Source organism: Tupaia chinensis, unplaced genomic scaffold, assembly GCF_000334495.1.
Source record: "Tupaia chinensis unplaced genomic scaffold, TupChi_1.0 Scaffold000290_1, whole genome shotgun sequence".
Classification (NCBI taxonomy): domain Eukaryota; kingdom Metazoa; phylum Chordata; class Mammalia; order Scandentia; family Tupaiidae; genus Tupaia; species Tupaia belangeri.
The window spans coordinates 2,598,395-2,616,499 of record NW_006159775.1 but is presented as its reverse complement, the minus strand read 5'-3'; the positions used below and the strand labels follow the sequence as shown (position 1 = coordinate 2,616,499).

At 37.4% G+C, this 18,105-nt stretch overlaps 1 protein-coding gene across 2 annotated transcripts in view; it reads right to left on the bottom strand.

Moving 5' to 3' along the window:
* NOL4 (nucleolar protein 4) overlaps window positions 1-18,105 on the bottom strand; it is a 365,383-nt gene that overhangs the window by 335,406 nt on the left and 11,872 nt on the right. The gene's annotated exons all lie outside the window — the stretch shown is intronic.

Genomic DNA, 18,105 nt, shown 5'->3' with positions numbered 1-18,105 from the left:
GAACTGGAGGGAGCGGACGGCGGTATGGCCAGATCCTGTGAAGGGAGCTCCCTTATCTCTCTCTTACTCTGATATGTGTGTGTGTTCATATACTCTATCATGAATAAATAAAAAATAAATAGTACCTTTCCTCTCATTGCTCATAAACATTAACATTGAACATTTTCTTTCTACAGTTTCCTTTCTATGAGGATACTTACCTGACTGGGTGACTATATCTGTTAATTTTTCTACCTTGCACTGTAGAGGAGAGTACTAGTAAGACAGTTTTCCAAGGGAGTGAAGTTCAGCCTTTTAATAAAGTAATGGATATCAAAGATGGGAAGAAAAAACTCAGTACATGTTAATGAGTTTTTCAAAATGAAATGTGAGAAACTATGAAAATGATACCTGTATGGGCATGTTTGTTTCAGTCATAGTGATATGCTTAAATACCAGTGGAATAATTGCTCATAAAGAGAACATATGACTTGCCTTATGCTGTCATTGGTATAAATCATTATTGTTATTACATTAAAAAAAGTGGGTAGGACAGGGAAATGGTGCCATGCATGCATAGCTAGCAGAAAGTAAAATGGTACAAACACTCTGGAAAACAGTTTGCCAGTCTAACAACCAAAACATGCAATTACCTGCAACACAGCAATTGTACTCCTGGGCATTTATCCCAGAGAAATAAAAAATGAGGCTCACACAAATCCTGTACACAAATATTTTTAACAGCTCTATGTATAACAGCCCCAAACTGAAATCAGATGGGATATCCTTCAATAGATTAATGATTAAACAAATGGTGATACACCTATACCATTGAATACTACTCATCAGTAAAAAGAAACAAACTACTGATACAACAGCTTGAATTCATCTCCAGGGAATTATGCTAAATTAAAAAAAAAAACCTAATTCAAAAGGATACATACTATATTAGTCCCTTTTGAAATTACAAATTTTAGAACTATGGTACATATCAGGGGTTAGGGATGGGGATGGTGGCAAGATAAAGGAGGCAGGCGAGAGGAGGATATGCTCATAAAATGGCAGATTGAAGAATCCTTGGGATATTGGGAGTATTCAGTAACTTCAGTGTTAGCAGATACATGAATCCCCACAAGTAATGAAATTGTACAGAATAAAAACACACAGAGACATACATATTCACATACATACATGCACAGGAAAACAAGTAAAACTGGGGAAATTTAACTAAAATTGATACACCATAAGATCAGCAGATGGCATAATGGTTACATCACTAGACTCTCACATAGTCAACCATGGTTCAAGTCCTAGATCCAGTGACTTGAAACTCACATGGGATGTGTGTGTGTGCCCAAGATCTCAAGAGGAGAATTGTGGAAAAGGCATTACAATGTGGTCATCCATCTGAGAGGGTGATTTCTCACTTTCTGTCTCTCACTGTCTCCCTGGCAAGCACATGTACCCTACAGCAAATAATCTCTCTAAAAAAATACATAAATAAAAATATTTTTAATTGATATATTATAATCAATATAATTATTCTAGCTGTGATACTACAGCTTCCCAAAATGTTATCATTGTTGGGAATTAAACAAAATGTACAATGGGTTTGTCTGTAGTATGTTTTAAAACTTACTTGTGAATCTAAAATTGTCTCAAAAAATTCAATCGAAAAGATGGGATTGGGGGAACAGCGGTTAGCGTAATGGCTATGTCGCTGGACTCCCACGTAGTCGACTACGGTTCACGTCCCGGACACAGTGGCTTAAACTCACACCAGGCACGTGTGTGTGCCCAAGATCCCAAGAGGAGAATGGAGGAGAAGGGATTGCAGCATGGCCATCCTCTCAGGAGGTGATTTCCTATTTCCCTCTCACTCTCTCTGCCTCTCTCTCTCAGGTGAGTGTATGTGCCCTAAGGTAAAAACCTCTGGGAAAACAAAACAAAACAAAACTTAGGTATGTGCATGCAAAATACACAGACTTAACCTATTGATCCATAATATACATGATATGATTGCCATGATTTATTAGGTATAGTCTCTGCAATAAGAGAAATTTTTGTACCTTTTCACGAAATTCTAAAATCTTATCACAAATATTTAGTCTGTGGTCAGTATTAAGTGTTACTTAGCCCATTGGTTCCCAGTGCAATGTTTCTAATAAAACTCTTCACAACATCTGCCTTATATCAGTCCTTTTCTCTTAATATCCTAAAGTGTCCTAATTCTTAGACATTTATAGTTTAAACATGCTTCATTTTAAGGATAAAATAACAAACCATCGCATTTTAATGAAATGATTTTTTAAATTGTGTTTTGGTCTAAATCTATTCTGAATGGATAGGAAAAGAAAATGGGTAAAGAATAGTAAGTCCCAAACCAGCCAGTAGTGTAAAGGTGGGTGGATCCCACACGGCCAACAAAGAACAGTGAGTCTTGGGTTCACCTGCCAGGCACCTGGACATGTATGCCCAAAATTTCGAAAAGAGAAATGGAGGAGAAGGGATTGTGGTATGGCTATCCTCATTGTGGGGGATATTTCCTCACTTTCCCTTGTCTCTTTTCGTGTCTCTTTCTGGAAGTGCATATGCTCTCAAGCAAAAAAAAAAAAAAAAAAAAGAAGAAGTAAAAGTAAGTTCCTACCAAGCCTATGTCCAGTTGTGTTTTACTCCAGCACCAGGGGCCCAAGCCTCTCTTCAAGCAAATTATTTTTCTGAATGGTTTCATAGATAGATAAATAAACGCTAAGACATCTTTCCATTCTCTTTAAACATACAGAATTCATCTTTATACCAATTTTATAAGGAAGAGGTGATAGTAATGAGTAAAACATTGATAATAAGTTTTTAAAAAGGAAGAATAAATTTCTAGTTGTTAAAAATTGAAACATGGGACCAGTGGGTTGCATAATGATTATGCTGATGGAGTCCCACATGGCTGACCGTGATTCAAGTCCCAGACCCAACGGCTTGAAACTCATGTCGGGTGCATGTGTGTGCGTGTCCAAGATCCCAAGAGGAGAATGGAGGAGAAGGGATTATGGCATGGTCATCTCCCCTAGAGGGGCATTTCTTGCTTTCTTTATCTCTCTCTCTGTCTCTTTGGTGAGTGCAAGCACCCTATAGCAAAAATCTCTCTCTAAAAAAAAAAAATTCACACATACATCACATGTATTGACTCATCTAGTCATTATAACAACCATGTGAAATAGATCCCATCTCACATATACCAGGAGAAATTTTGGTGTTAACTTATTTCCCTCTTTTTTGAAAATTAAATATTTATTTCTTCCATAAGAAAGAATGAGGGAGAGAGAGAGAGATATCACTCCCAATAGGGTTGTTCGCTTTGTTTTCTAATACCATAACTAAACTATTTTGTTCTTTGTTTACTTTTACACATTCAATCATTATATATCATTACAGCATGAAAGATGAATTTTCCCAGCATGAATATACTGTATATTATCCAGTTAAAGATATTATCATGCACATTATCATCAACAGAAAAATAAAGAATGACAAGTGGTTGTGGCAAAAAGGGAACTCTCCTACATTGTTGGTGGGAATGTAAATTAGTATTGCCACTGTGGAGAACAACATGGCAGTTCCTCAAAGACCTACAAATAGAACTACCATATGATTCAGCAATTCTAGTACTCGATCTCTACCCTAAGGATAGGAATACACTCATTTGGAAAAGGACTTGCACATCCATGTTTATTGTGGCATTGTTCGCAATTGCTAAGACATGGTATTGACCCAAATTCCCAATAGGGTCTTGATGCCACAATTCACCTCCTGCCTCAGCCGGACCTGGGTCATGGGCATGCACCCAGACTGGTATATACAGGAAGAGCTCCGAACACAAACTGGGACCCTCCCACATGGGTTGACATCACAGATCACTGTATTACTGTTGTGCCACCACTGCCCACCTGGCCTTGAGGTGCTACCTTACTTCTTTCATTTGCATTTCTATATATATTCTAGTCCTTTCTCCACATCAAGTTGTTTTGGCATTTTATCACACTGCCCCATGGAAAGGTTGTTATGAGGACACATTTTTTAAGAAGTCTGCATTTTTAAGTTTTGAAAGTCTACTTGGAGTGGCAGGACCCTAAGCTTTTGGGTTTCAGAAACATAAAGCCTGGGGAACTCATTACCTAGTGGTTACACTATAAACAATTGACCTGAAGAATGTTGATAAAATAATTTATGATTTTCACATTTGCAAGCAGATAACAATTCAGTGAGAGAAGGAAAACGATAGGAAAGGACACAAATAACATACATCTTCCTGACCTTCTTTGCCTTTTTCTTTTGTTGTTTCCTCAGCATCTAAATCTAAGACTCCTAAGGAGCTAAACTCAGAGAGTTTTGGAAATTTCTGAAATTCCAAATGTAGCAGGTGGGTGGCATGTCCATCGGCTCTGTATCCGATGTGGCTTGGGAGCAGTAGAATAGAAATAACTGAATGCCAACTCATAGTAGCATGAGATAGCCTAATACCCTCCCATAGAATAGTAGGTAAAAGTGGCTCCTACCATCAAGAAAGACACTCAGATATTTGAAAAGGCCCCAAGCTCACGTGATCCCTCTGTTCAGAATCAAATGTATTGTATTTCAAATCAACATGATAGGAGCAATGATAGGGGGAAATGTCAATACAAGTAGATGTCAAGGTCATCAGCAGATAACCAAGTTCCAGCCACCTCCTCCCTCTGATGCTATGACCAAACATGAATCATCCACACACTTTAGGGTTCCAGGCAGAGGAGTAGCTCAACTTTGTTGAGATCACTAGGAACTAACTAGTGATCTAGCAAACTGCTGAAAGAAACGTATCTTTAAAACAGCCAGGGAAAAATGATACATACGTGGACAAACAGTATTTCAAATTCCTTCAGATTTCTCATCAGAGACTACATGGTCCACAGGACAATGATACAATCTTTGTAAATTTCAAAAAGTAATTAAGTTTCTGCATTCACAAGGTTTCATTCCCTCTTCAGTTTCTCATTCCTTAGGCAACACCTTGTATTAATGATATGAGACACTTCATATTTTATAATATCAGCATTTACCACCATAAATTTTCCTCAGAGCCTTGCTTAAGGTGCATCCCACAAATTTTGATATGCTGCATTATCATTTTCATTCGGTTTAAAATACTAATTTCTGTTTGGATGTCCTTTTTCAGTCATGTATTATTTGGAAGCTTATTGTTTAATCTTTAAATACATGGGTAGTTGCCAGATATTTTTCTCTTATTGGTTTGTAGCTGAAATCTTTTGTGATCACAGAATATCCTTTGTATGCTACATGCAGTCATATATATCACAAACCTACGTAGATATAAATCTCCCACTAGACAATGCAATAAATTTTGTTCTCAACAGTCATACGTGTTTTACAGAATTTAGAGGATGAGGGACCAGCTGTTGGTGTAATGGCTACATCACTGGACTCCCATGTAGTTGACTGTGTTTCGAGTCCTGGACCTGATGGCTTAAGCTCACACCAGGTGCCTGTGCACACATGCCCACGGTCCCAAGAGGAGAATGGAAGAGAAGGGATTGGGGCATGGCCATCCCCCAGGAGGTGATTTCTTTCTTTCTGTCTCTCTCTGTCTTTCTGGTGAGTGCACACGCCCTATAGCAAAAAAACCTCTCCAAAAAAAAAAATAAATAATAATAATTTAGAGGATGAAAAACAGTCTATCAATTCTTTATCAACTCTATTGCTCTTCCTGCATATGAAGTTACAGACATCCTTTCACTGTGTTTTCCTTTTATCATGAAGAACTCACATAAGCATTTATTTTTTTACAGTAGGTCTGTTCACAATTAATGCATTGTTTTTCTTTATTGTTTTTCTTTTTTTTTCCACTTTTTTTTTTTTTTTGGAGAGGTTTTTGCTATAGGGCACGTGCGTTCGCCAGACAGAGGGAGACAGAGAGATAGAAAGCAAGAAATCACACCCCAGGGAGGATGGCTACACAGCAATTCCTTCTCCTCCATTCTCCTCTCGGGATCCTGGACACGCACGCACACGTGCCTGGCATGAGTTTTAAGCCACCAGGTCCAGGATGCGAACCGCGGTTGACTACGTGGGAGTCCAGCAACATAGCCATTACGTTAACTGCTGGTCCCTCTTCATTGTTTTTCTGAAATGTCTTTATAGCCTTTTTTTCCCCAAAGGATATTTTCACTGAATATACAAACCTATTCTTTCTGAACTTTAAAAAAGATTGTGCCATTGTTCTGTGGGCTGTGTAATTCCCAGAGAGAAATCTGAAGGAATTTGAATTATTGTTTGCCCACATATAATATGTCTCCTGGCTGCTTTTAAGATAGGTTTCTTTTAGCAGTTTGCCATGATGTGTTCATGTTTTTCACCTTTATGTATGTATTTATAATTTGACTTGTTTGGGTTTCACCGAGCATCCTGAATTGGTCTGTCTACAAATTTGGAACTTTCGGTCATTATTTTTCTAAACATTTCCACACAAATTCCTTTTTATGTTTCAGTGGCAGAAATGTTAGACCTTTTGTTAGACCTTTTGATATTGTTCCACCGATCCCTGAAGCTGTAATTATTTTCAGTCTTTTCCTACTCTGTTTAATTTATGTTAATCTATATTTAAATTTACTGACTTATCTGCCGTCTCCATCTACTCTTGAGCTCATCCAGTGCACTTTTATCACTTATTCCATTTTCCAGTTCAAATATTTTTGAAATATTTGCATTTCATTCTTTTTTGTAGTTTCTCTTTCCTTAAGACTATCTTTTCATTCACTTTAAGAGTTTCCATTTTCTACATAGAGCATGGTTATAACAACTTTTTTTTTTTTTTTTGGAGAGTTTTTTGCCATAGGGCGTGTGCACTCGCCAGGTAGACAGAGAGAGACATAGAGACAGAAAGCGAGAAATCACCTCCCGGGGGGGATGGCCACGCCGCAATCCCTTCTCCTCCATTCTCCTCTTGGGATCTTGGGCACGCATGCACAGGTGCCTGGCATGAGTTTTAAGCCACCTGGTCTGGGACACGAACCGCAGTTGACTCCGTGGGAATCCAGCGACATAGCCATTACACTAACTGCTGGTCCCACAACTGTTTTAATAGTCTTCATAATTCCAACATCTGGCCCAACTCATGGTGGACATTTCTTGATGTATTTTTTCCTTACAATAATTTGTCCCATGTTCATAGATTGATGCCAAATAATTTCAGGTTGTATCCTAAACATTTTGAATATTACATTCTGAGATCACCAGTCCTGCTAAAATCCTATGGGGAAATGTTATATTTATACAGCAAACAAGAAATCCTTTTAGATTCACACCACGAGTTTGAACATGTCTTCTCAGCCGTGATTCCAATGTCAGATCGGTTTTCAATTGTTGCTATGACCCTTTGGATCTACCCCGCATATGTGCTGCACAGGGGTTTAGTCTGGACCTTGGGCAGTCCTATACCCTATTCAGTTCTCAGAGACTGCCATAGGATTTTGGGTATGTTTTTCAAATTTTACCTTGATACCAAATTCATTTCATGCTAAAATTTAGAGGATCTTTCTCATAAAATTTCTTTCATAGTCTCTCAACGTTCTCTCTTTTTATCCCCTGAGTTTTTAGCTTTGTGAATTATTGCCCAATTCCATAGGATTGGGGCCATCTTCAGAAAAATACAGCAAGGAAAAGGAAAATATTAAGGGGTCTCTCACATACTTTTTTTTTTTGCTACAGGTGCTCCTTTTTATCCCTGTTCCTCTAGCCAGAGAGGCCAGTTTTCCACTTTGGCTTTTTGGTTCCTCTCTGCTGGCACTGCCACCATCATAGAGGCAACATTGGCTCCCTGGCTGGAGCGGCCCTCATGGTAGGCTATTACTGAAAATAGGAGAAAAACAGGAACAGGATTCTACCTACTCTCTAGGTGTCAGGGACCCTTTTGCTGATCCTCTGGAAAGAGAAATAGGTTTCCCTCAGAATTTGTGTTGTCTGCCCTCACACTGTACAGTTTTATGGCTGAGACCACTCTTGGATTAAATCTAAGAGGTGGAAGGAGGGGGACAGGAGACTTGACCCATGTACTGTTCAGGTATGCAGTTGACTTCTGTCCACATTCATCCTGGTGTTGTTTATCAGAGTTCTTGGATAGTTGTGTCTTGTATTACCATCGTAGCATTTAGTGTAATCAGTTGTAGAGATGGTTCATTGTGAGCTCACCTCACTTTGGTCAGTCCTGGTACCCCACACAGTAGTTTTGCAGAAGCAAAGAATCATGAGCCCTATACTGACCCAGAGTGTACATGTTAGCAAGTGTACTTTTTGACCCTAGGTGGCTAGTAAACACGTTAAAATATGAAATGTCCTAAACTGGATAACAAGAATAAGACTCAGAAAATCTCTTAAGACTCTAACTAAGAAGATTCAGCAAAGTCCCGAGGTTCGTCAGTAAGTGACATGGTGGTTGGGATGCTGGATCCCACTTGGCTGGCTGTGTAGTTCAAGCCCTGTACCTGGCGCTTGAAAAGTACAAGAAGTCTGTGTGTGTGTGTGTATGTGTGTGTGTGTGCATGTGTGTGCATGTGTGGAGAATAAAGGAGAAGGGATTGAAACATGGCCATCTCCCTGGGGATGATTTCTCACCTTCTCTTTCTCTCTGTCTCTCTCCAGTGTGTGCCATGCCCTATCCCTATGGTATGACTCTTAAAAAAAAAAAAGAAAGGCCCGTGAGGTTCAAAAATTCAATTTTCTTTTTTAAGAGAGATGTCTGTGATAGGGCATGTGTGCTTGCTGGAGAGATGGAGAGAAAGAAAGCGAGAAATCACCCCCTGGAGGAACTTACTGTACTACAATCCCTTCTCCTCCAGTCTCTTCTCACGATATTGGGCACACCCACACATGCACCCAGCATGAGTGTTAAACTGCCAAGTCCGGGACTTGAACCTCAGTCAACCATGTGGGAGTCCAGTAATGCAACCCTTATGCCATCTACTCGTCCCCCCAAAAAATAATAATAATAATTTTTATACACACACATGCTCACATCTTAAATGTCTAGAAAGATATATGTATTTTTTGAGAGGTTTTTGCTATAGGACACATGCGCTTGCCAGAAAGACAGGAGAGACAAAGAGACAGAAGTGCATGTGTGTGCATGTGTGGAGAATAAAGGAGAAGGGATTGAAACATGGCCATCTCCCTGGGGATGATTTCTCACCTTCTCTTTCTCTCTGTCTCTCTCCAGTGTGTGCCATGCCCTATCCCTATGGTATGACTCTTAAAAAAAAAAAAGAAAGGCCCGTGAGGTTCAAAAATTCAATTTTCTTTTTTAAGAGAGATGTCTGTGATAGGGCATGTGTGCTTGCTGGAGAGATGGAGAGAAAGAAAGCGAGAAATCACCCCCTGGAGGAACTTACTGTACTACAATCCCTTCTCCTCCAGTCTCTTCTCACGATATTGGGCACACCCACACATGCACCCAGCATGAGTGTTAAACTGCCAAGTCCGGGACTTGAACCTCAGTCAACCATGTGGGAGTCCAGTAATGCAACCCTTATGCCATCTACTCGTCCCCCCAAAAAATAATAATAATAATTTTTATACACACACATGCTCACATCTTAAATGTCTAGAAAGATATATGTATTTTTTGAGAGGTTTTTGCTATAGGACACATGCGCTTGCCAGAAAGACAGGAGAGACAAAGAGACAGAAAGCAAGAAATGATCCCCCAAGGGGGATGGCCATGCTGCAATCCCTTCTCCTGCTTTCTCCTCTTGGGATCTTGGGCATGCATACACTATGCGTCTGGCATGAGTTTAAGCCACTGGGTCTGTGACTCGAACTGTGGTCAATTACATGGGAGTCCAGTGATAGCCATTATGCCAACCGCTGGTCCCTGAAAGATATTTTTAAATGAAAATGATCATAAAACAGTGGGAAGGAAAGCTTAAAAGAGGAAATAAATAAAATGACAAATTATATGGAAATATTAAACAAAATTAAGGTGTAGATACTTGACTAAGCATTTTTGAAGGCATAAAAATAATTATCACGGCTATGTAATAACATTTAGAAAATGCTAATAATTATTTAAATGAAAAGAGCAGAATCAAAAGTTATATTAAACTATTACTATAACTCTATAGAAGTATGCTATGTAACATATTTTAGAAAATAATCCATGTAGAAGAGAGTGACCAGGATGGCAAGGGGAACTGGAAACCAAAATGGAATGGTTGTATAGATGGAAGAATTCTAACCAAGTCAGATAACAGAGGACCCCATTTCATGGTCCCCCTGCATCAGTCTTTCCCCTTCCCTTCACCACAGCCTTCCAGTGTTTTTTTGGGTATCTTCTCAGTGTATATAAGATGACTAAACATGGAAACTAAAACCTCAACCACGGGTCACAAGATTGATGTAGTATAAAACCTAAGATTGTCTAAGATTCTCAGTTATACTGAGATATCTATTAAATATTTCCACCACTTGGGACCAGGAGATGATGTTATGGTTACGTTGCTGGGCTCCCATGTAGTTGACCACAGGTCAAGTCCCGAACCTGGTGGCTTAAAACTCATGCAGGCTCATGTGCATGCTTGCCCAAAATCCCGAGAAGAGAATGGGGAAGAAGGATTTGCGGCGTACTCATCCCCCTGGAGGATAATTTCTCACTTTTTCTCTCTCTCTGTCTCTCCCTATCTCTCTGGCAAGCGCACATGCCCTATAGTAAAATACGTCTCTAAAAAAATTTCCACCATTGGGAACAGAACAATCAGTACATTCTCTCTCTCTTTCTTCAAGTCATTTAGAAACCAAAATAATCAAAAAAAAAAAAAAAAGTTGTTAAATACGGATTTAAAAGAAAAAAAAATAGCAAGTGTTTAAGATATGGCATTAGGCTCTTACAGATTGAGACATTTTCCTCCATAGTAGAAAGAAATCTTCAGAAACACTAAGTTATTCTGTCATTACAACAATATATTATTTGGTAGGTACCTGCAATATTTATACCTTTAACTCATACTCTTACCAAACACCACTTTTTATCACTCTCTTTCTCTGTTAAAACATCAAGCTCTTGTTACCTATTGGAAAGTTGTTCAGTAATATAGGTGTATAAATAATCACTGAACTTTTGTGATCAAAGATCTCTTTTTATGTTTTTTAATTAATTAATTTTTTTAGTTTGCTATAGAGCATGTGCATTCACTATAGAGAGGCAGAGAGAAAGAAAAAAAAGTAAGAAATCACCTCCCAAGGGGGATGGCCATTCCACAATCTCTTCTCCATTCAACTTTGGGATTTGGGGTACACATGCACGCATATCCCACATGTTTTTCAAGCCATTGGTCCAAGACTCCAGTTGCACAGTTGACCATGTGGGGTCCAGCTGCCCTATCCTCTAAGCCATCGGCTGGATTCAAAGATCTTCTCTTTAAGTTGCTGTAATTCCAACTGTATAAACTTTCCATAATGCATTGTCTGTGATTTCCAGTTTCAATTAATTTCAAATAAAATGAGAAGTTAGTCATTACTTGGAAAACAATCTAGGTAGTACAGAAATCTATGTTTTCTCCAGTTTTGTTTTTCTTTCCCACAGTTGGTTTTAGTGATTCAAATGTATTTAGGGCCATTATTATACATTTAAGCTTTGCACTGCTTCTGTTGGTTTATGAAATATTTAAATTATATAAAAATAAATGAAACTAGCAAAAAAGAGTATGAGAAAACATAGCCAATGCTATGCCTGTAATTCAATTTTATGTGTACAAAGTGCAAAGAATTTTAGAGTAGACTACTATGAGCGAGTCTCTTCATGACCTAGGAATTAGTCAGTATGTGATACAGAGAGAAGAGAGGATTTAGGTTAAGTTATTAGTAGAGCACTGTTGAGAGAGTTTTTATTATGTTTTCAAGCAGGTTATAGTCTAGTTTTATAGCTCTGTAACCATTCTGTCATTTTAAAGTGACATCACATATGACTGTACCAGTTAACTATGTTGATTTAAAAGTTTAAATTTGAGATGGTAATCTTAGTTACATTATTTGAAAATTCCAGGAACACATTATTGTACTCCATGTATTGACAGCAGATATTGACAACAGAGTAGTACAAATTAGCTAAAATGTACTTGTTTTTAACACCTACTTTACTGAGTAGAGCCATTTATAATGGAGTAGACAGATGTGTTGTTTATGTGAAGATAGAGTCAGTTTAAGAAAAAAATTCTTATTATAGTAGATAAGCTTGCCCCCCTCTGCTGTCTTATTATGAATTTGTAGATAAAGCCTCATTTATTAGGTAGTTCAAGGTAAATGTCATCCTACCCCTGTTTAAATTACTGCTAATTCTGAATTAACATATTCCCAGTTAGGGAGACTAAACAAATAATCAAATTAATTTGTTTTGTAATGGCAGCTTTTATAGAGAAAAATGAGCTACAACAAGCATAGCTAAACTCCCTGTGGACCTCAGGTAAATACCAAAAAGCATGTAAACAGAGATTGCTAAGAGAACAATGACCCACATCTGAGAGTCAGACACACCTTTGATATTACATTTGAAAATCTCATCTAATTAGGTCAATTGGGTAGTGCATGGCACTAATATGACCACACTAGGCATTAGATTCCCATATGTGCCACTGAGCTTTGCCCCTTGTTCCCAGATTAAACCCCTAAAGTCCCCCAGCCATCTGGTAACTGCAGATAGGTCCAGTGAGACCAAGAAAACGGCCGCCTGCAGCTCACATCAGGCTTCCAAGTACGTCCACCTCTGAGCGCCACCAAAAGTAATTGAAAACCTCAGCCTATCGCAATGACTACTTCCTTTAAACATAATGATGAGAACCCATATTCAAGCAATACTTGTAAAAACATAACTTTTTAAAAAGGTAGAAACACTACTAACAACCAAATCACCAGATCTCTGCCTGGAAGAGACCTATTTATTATAAAAAATTAAGCTCCAAACTTCCTAAACTTAACTCTGAATCTCTTTTTTCAACATTCCATTTTTTAATTAAATTCACTTTTTTTTCTTTTTATGAAAAAGAGAAAAGATTGGTTGACTGACATTTTACAGGGTCTCTTAATGTTGCAATCCTTCTGCTCCAGCCTCCCAGTTAGCTAGACTACCGACCTCTGCCATGATGCCTGGCCTGTTAAGGTTGGGCTGCAAATCAGACCAGGGTCTCCCATGTGACCTGCTTTTAACTGTGTGTATCACCATAGCTAAGCCACCTTCCAATTTCTTAACAGCTCAAAAACACTTGAAAAATCTGTAACTGTGAGAAAAGCTAGCACAAATGAATACTTGATTAGAATTAGGAAGAGTGGAACATAAGAGCCTATTGAATAAACCTAGAGTGAAAGGAGAAAATCAAAATAAACTGAACATAGATAAGGAACACTAATTTTCATCTCTTCTTAGTATCTTTACAAAAGAGAAAGATTGATGATATTTTCTATATTCTAGTTCCCAAACATTAAAGTAAGATCTCCTTTAAAATGAATAACATTACATTAAAATAATTTCTTTAAGAATAAAAAATTTAAGTGGTTATTTCTAATAAGTGAGAATAAATGTTACATTTTTGTGGTGTTTTCTTCTATAAAGTTTTCAAAATGCTCTAATGTAAATTAATTATAATTGAGTGAATAATAATTTCTTTTGACATGTATGCTCTCTATTTCCATCTTACTGTGAAACATCTTTAACAGCAAGCTAACTTGTATTCTATTTAGGAGATAGATGGATTACAATAAAATAAATGATTTTTAAAAATAAAAATAGTATGAGGAAAAATTAAAGTAATTTATATGTATTCCTAATAGGAGTCATTAGTCACCAAATATTCCAAGTGATCTGTCAGAAATTACACATTTTACTAAATTATGGGCTATCTCATCAAAAACTACAAAAATGGCAACACATTAGGTATTAGAGAAAAAAAAAAAAACGTTTAAATTACTCCCAGCTGCATGTTAAATAACAAATAATTTCCGTCAAATATGCCCTTTAAAACTTGACCTGCTTTAATTGCACAAATGTTTTTTGGAGAATTTACATTAAGGACCACATATTAGTTAAATTATTCTATGTAACAAATCACCACAAATTAAATGACTAAATACTTCACAAACATGATCGCATAGTTTCTATGCGTCAGAAGCCCAGCAAGTTTCAAATGGGTCCTCTAATCAGATTCTCTTAAAGCTGAAGATCAAAGCTCATCTAGAAGCTTCACTACAGAAAGAATCCACTTCGAAGTTTCCTTGGGTTCTTGGCAGGATTTATTCCCTTGTAGTCATAGGATCATGTTTCTCATTGTTTTGCAAGTTGTTGGTCAGGTATTCTCCGATTTTAACCCCCATCTAGCTCCATCTCTGGAAGAGAGAACCTCTCCGACATTAAATATATTTCAGATTTTGAATCGATCTGACTTTCTCCTCTGCTACCAGCCAGGAAAAACATTTTCTGTTTTTAAAAGGCTAATATGATTGGGTCAGACCTACCAGAAAGATCTCCCTGTCTTAAAGTTAACCTTACCACATAATGTCACATAATTATGGAAGCGACAGCTCATCCTACTTGCAGACACCCATGCTAAATGGGTAGGAGCTTACACATACCCTTTGCTAAGATCATCTGGGAGTCATACTTATTTCTACCACAATGCATAAAAATTGAAGAACCATCGGGGACGCTTAATGATAGAAATGTGTACATAGGTATAAAATCAAAGAAGTATAAACAAGAAACTGCTTGGAAATGATGCAAAATGTTGTACAGCATAAGGTTCATGTTTTAAGAAATATTTGGAACATTTGTTTATTTTTTTTAACAGTCCGTTTGAATATGTATTCTATACAGAATTCTCCACTTGGGTTTTCAAGAGGATTTCTCCAACAGAGAGCCTTCATAGTGGAGGATGGAGCCAAAACTAAGAGGTCAACAATGATTTCTCATTAAGTCAAAAACCAAATCCATTCATCACAACTTAACTTGATCCATATTCCTTTCAGGTGTCTTTATATCTATTTTTTCTTAAGTATCATAGAATCCTATTTTTTACTTATGATTGACACATAATAGTTGTACAAATTTAAGGGTACAATACAATGGAGTTTTCGTTTTGTTAAGTTTCATTTTCATTCATGATAGTGAAGAGCACATGCATGCACAGCAGAAAGGGGAACAGAAGCACCATTAATATGGTCTGTCATGCAGAGATACTCTTTTCTCAGTCTTCCAGCTCTCAAGGTCTTGGGCACACCTAAGCATATCCAATGTGTTTCAGGTCGACTAGGCCAGGGATCCAAACCCACAGTTGACTGTATGGCTTCCAGCACAGAAGTTCAGTATGCTGCACTAACAACTGCACTACTGAGGCTGAACCTGTTTTATTTTTTTATACATGTATACATGTGTAATAATCAATAGAGTAAGCAGTATATTTATCACTCTGAAAACTCATCATTTCTTCTTCTTTTTCTAGTAGGGCAAATGCACTCACCTGAGAGGGAGAGAGAAACCATTTCCCAAAGGGTATGATCACACTGCAATACTTTCTCTTCCATTTTCCTCTTAGGATTTTGGGCATGCACACACGGCACAGCATGATTTTCAAGTTGCAGGGTCTGGGCCTCTAACTGCATAGTCGGCCATAGGGGATCCAGCCTCCTTAATCTTCACATCATCTATTGGCCCTATCATTTATTTTTTATGAGAACATTCAAAAATCTCTGTGACATATTGAAATATATGACATATTATTGTTAACTCTAGTCATCCTACTATGCATTGGAATACTAGAACTTAACTCCTCCTAACTGCATTTTTGTACCTATTGACCAATCTTCCTCACCTTTACCCCATCCTCCATTAACCACTTTTTTAATTCTCCAATTCAGCGTTTTTAGATTTTACATATAAGTGAGATCGTACATTGTCTTTCTATGCCTGATTTATTCTACCTAACATAATGTCCTCCAGGTTGATTCATGTTCTCCAGGTTGATCTTATCACTGCCACAAATGACCGGGGCTGTTTTTCCATGACTGAATCATATTCCACACTGTGTGTATACCACATTTCCTTTATCCATTCATTTGCTGATAGACATATAGGTTCATTCTACGTCTTTACAACTGGGAACAGGGCTGAAATAAACACAGTGCAGAAATCTCTCTGACATACTGATTTATTTTGGATGTATGTACCCAGCAATGGGATAGCTGGATCATATAGTAATTCTATTTTTAATTTTTTGAGGAACCTTCATAGTGTTTGCTATAATGACTGTACTAATTTACATTTCACCAACTGTGAGCAAGTGTTCTTATTTTTAATATTTTATTGGAATGAATAAATCCCCAAATCTGGATGGCATTATGCAATTACTTAACAACATTAAGCTATTGAATTATATTGACTTAGAGCTTGGTAATTTGATTTTAATATCTCTATAAGATTTCAAAGACTATACCGAGAGTAATAAACTATTTAAATTTTTTTGATTTACATGTCACAACATTCATGCAACTGAGAGACATCAAGTCCCTACACAAGATTACCTAAATCATGACACTCCTGCTCTAACACTTCTGGTAGCCGCCACTCCCTACAAAATGAAGTTTAACATGGCATTAGAGGCTTCCCATAGTTTCAGCCTAGTCTGCTTTTCCCACCCCATCTCCCACTGTACCCTATGCTTCAATTGTTCTTGATTGCACCAGCCCCTAAGCATGCCTTTGGTAAAATCATCTCTCTCCTGGTACAGACATCAAATATGTATCATTGCCTTATGGATGTTATGAATCTGTAGTTATTTTGTTGTCGTGGCAGTTAATTACAGAGGCAACTCCTATAATGTAAAAGGTAATATTTTAGTGGAAAAGTAAGGTGTTAATCACAGTACTCTACTGTGAGGCAATATTGTACTATAAATAAGATTATCTTCTCAAAACTGGAATATGTACATTCCATGGAATGCATAGGATGACCCACTGAGGTGAAGAAAAATATTAAAACTCAGATTTGTACATATATATATATATATATATATATATATGGTCATCGGGAAAGTTATGAAGCATTTTTGCATAGAAAAACAGAAAAATATGCCATGACTTTCCCAACAACCTAATATGCATATATATATATATATATATAGAGAGAGAGAGAGAGAGAGAGAGAAAGTATATATTTATATATATTCCTTTGATCCCTATATACTTATATCTTTATTTTATATTCTCAGTCGTATTAAGTATTGGTGCAGCTGTATATATACATGTGATTTATTGAAATGTACTTATTGGGAGGCTGTTCAAGCTGGGTTTTTTTTTTTTTTTCTTAGCAACTTTAAGGGTTTGGACATCACTGACTTAAAGCAAGAAAATTGGAATTCAGGTGAAATAGTTTCTCACCTAAGCTGTGTGATTCTTAGAAATTCATCTTAAATTAAAGCACAATTTTCACATGTATATAATAAAAAGTGTTAATACTGCAGGAGTATTGTGGAGATTAAAGGGGACATGTTATTTAAAGTGATTAGCCCAATTATTAACTTGTACTAAGAATTTGATAAATGTAAGGCATGGATGTACTATTACCGATTGCATTATATTCAATACTTGCAATTCCATTAAGAAGAAATATACCCAACGAAGAGCCCTAAATGAGGAACAAAATCACCAGTTTCTTAGCTTTAGAGAGTACCACCCTTGTGCCCTGAGTATGGGGGCTATAAAATAGTGCAACAGCTATGGAAAGCAATGATAGTTTAAAAAAATAAAAACTAAAGCTATCATATGATCCAACGATTCCATTTCTAGGTATATATCCAGAAGAATTAAACATAGGATCTTGGAACAAGCAGATGGCATAGTGATTATGTTGCTGGATTTCCACATGGCTGACCACAGTTTGAGTCCCAGACCTGGTGGCTTTGAAAATCACACCAAGCACATGTGCATGTGTGCCCAAGATCCCAGGAAGAGAATGGAGGAGAAGGGATTGTGGCATGGCCATCCATTCTGGAGGGTGATTTCTCACTTTCCCTCTTACTGTCTCTCTCTCTCTCTCTCTCTCTCACCCTC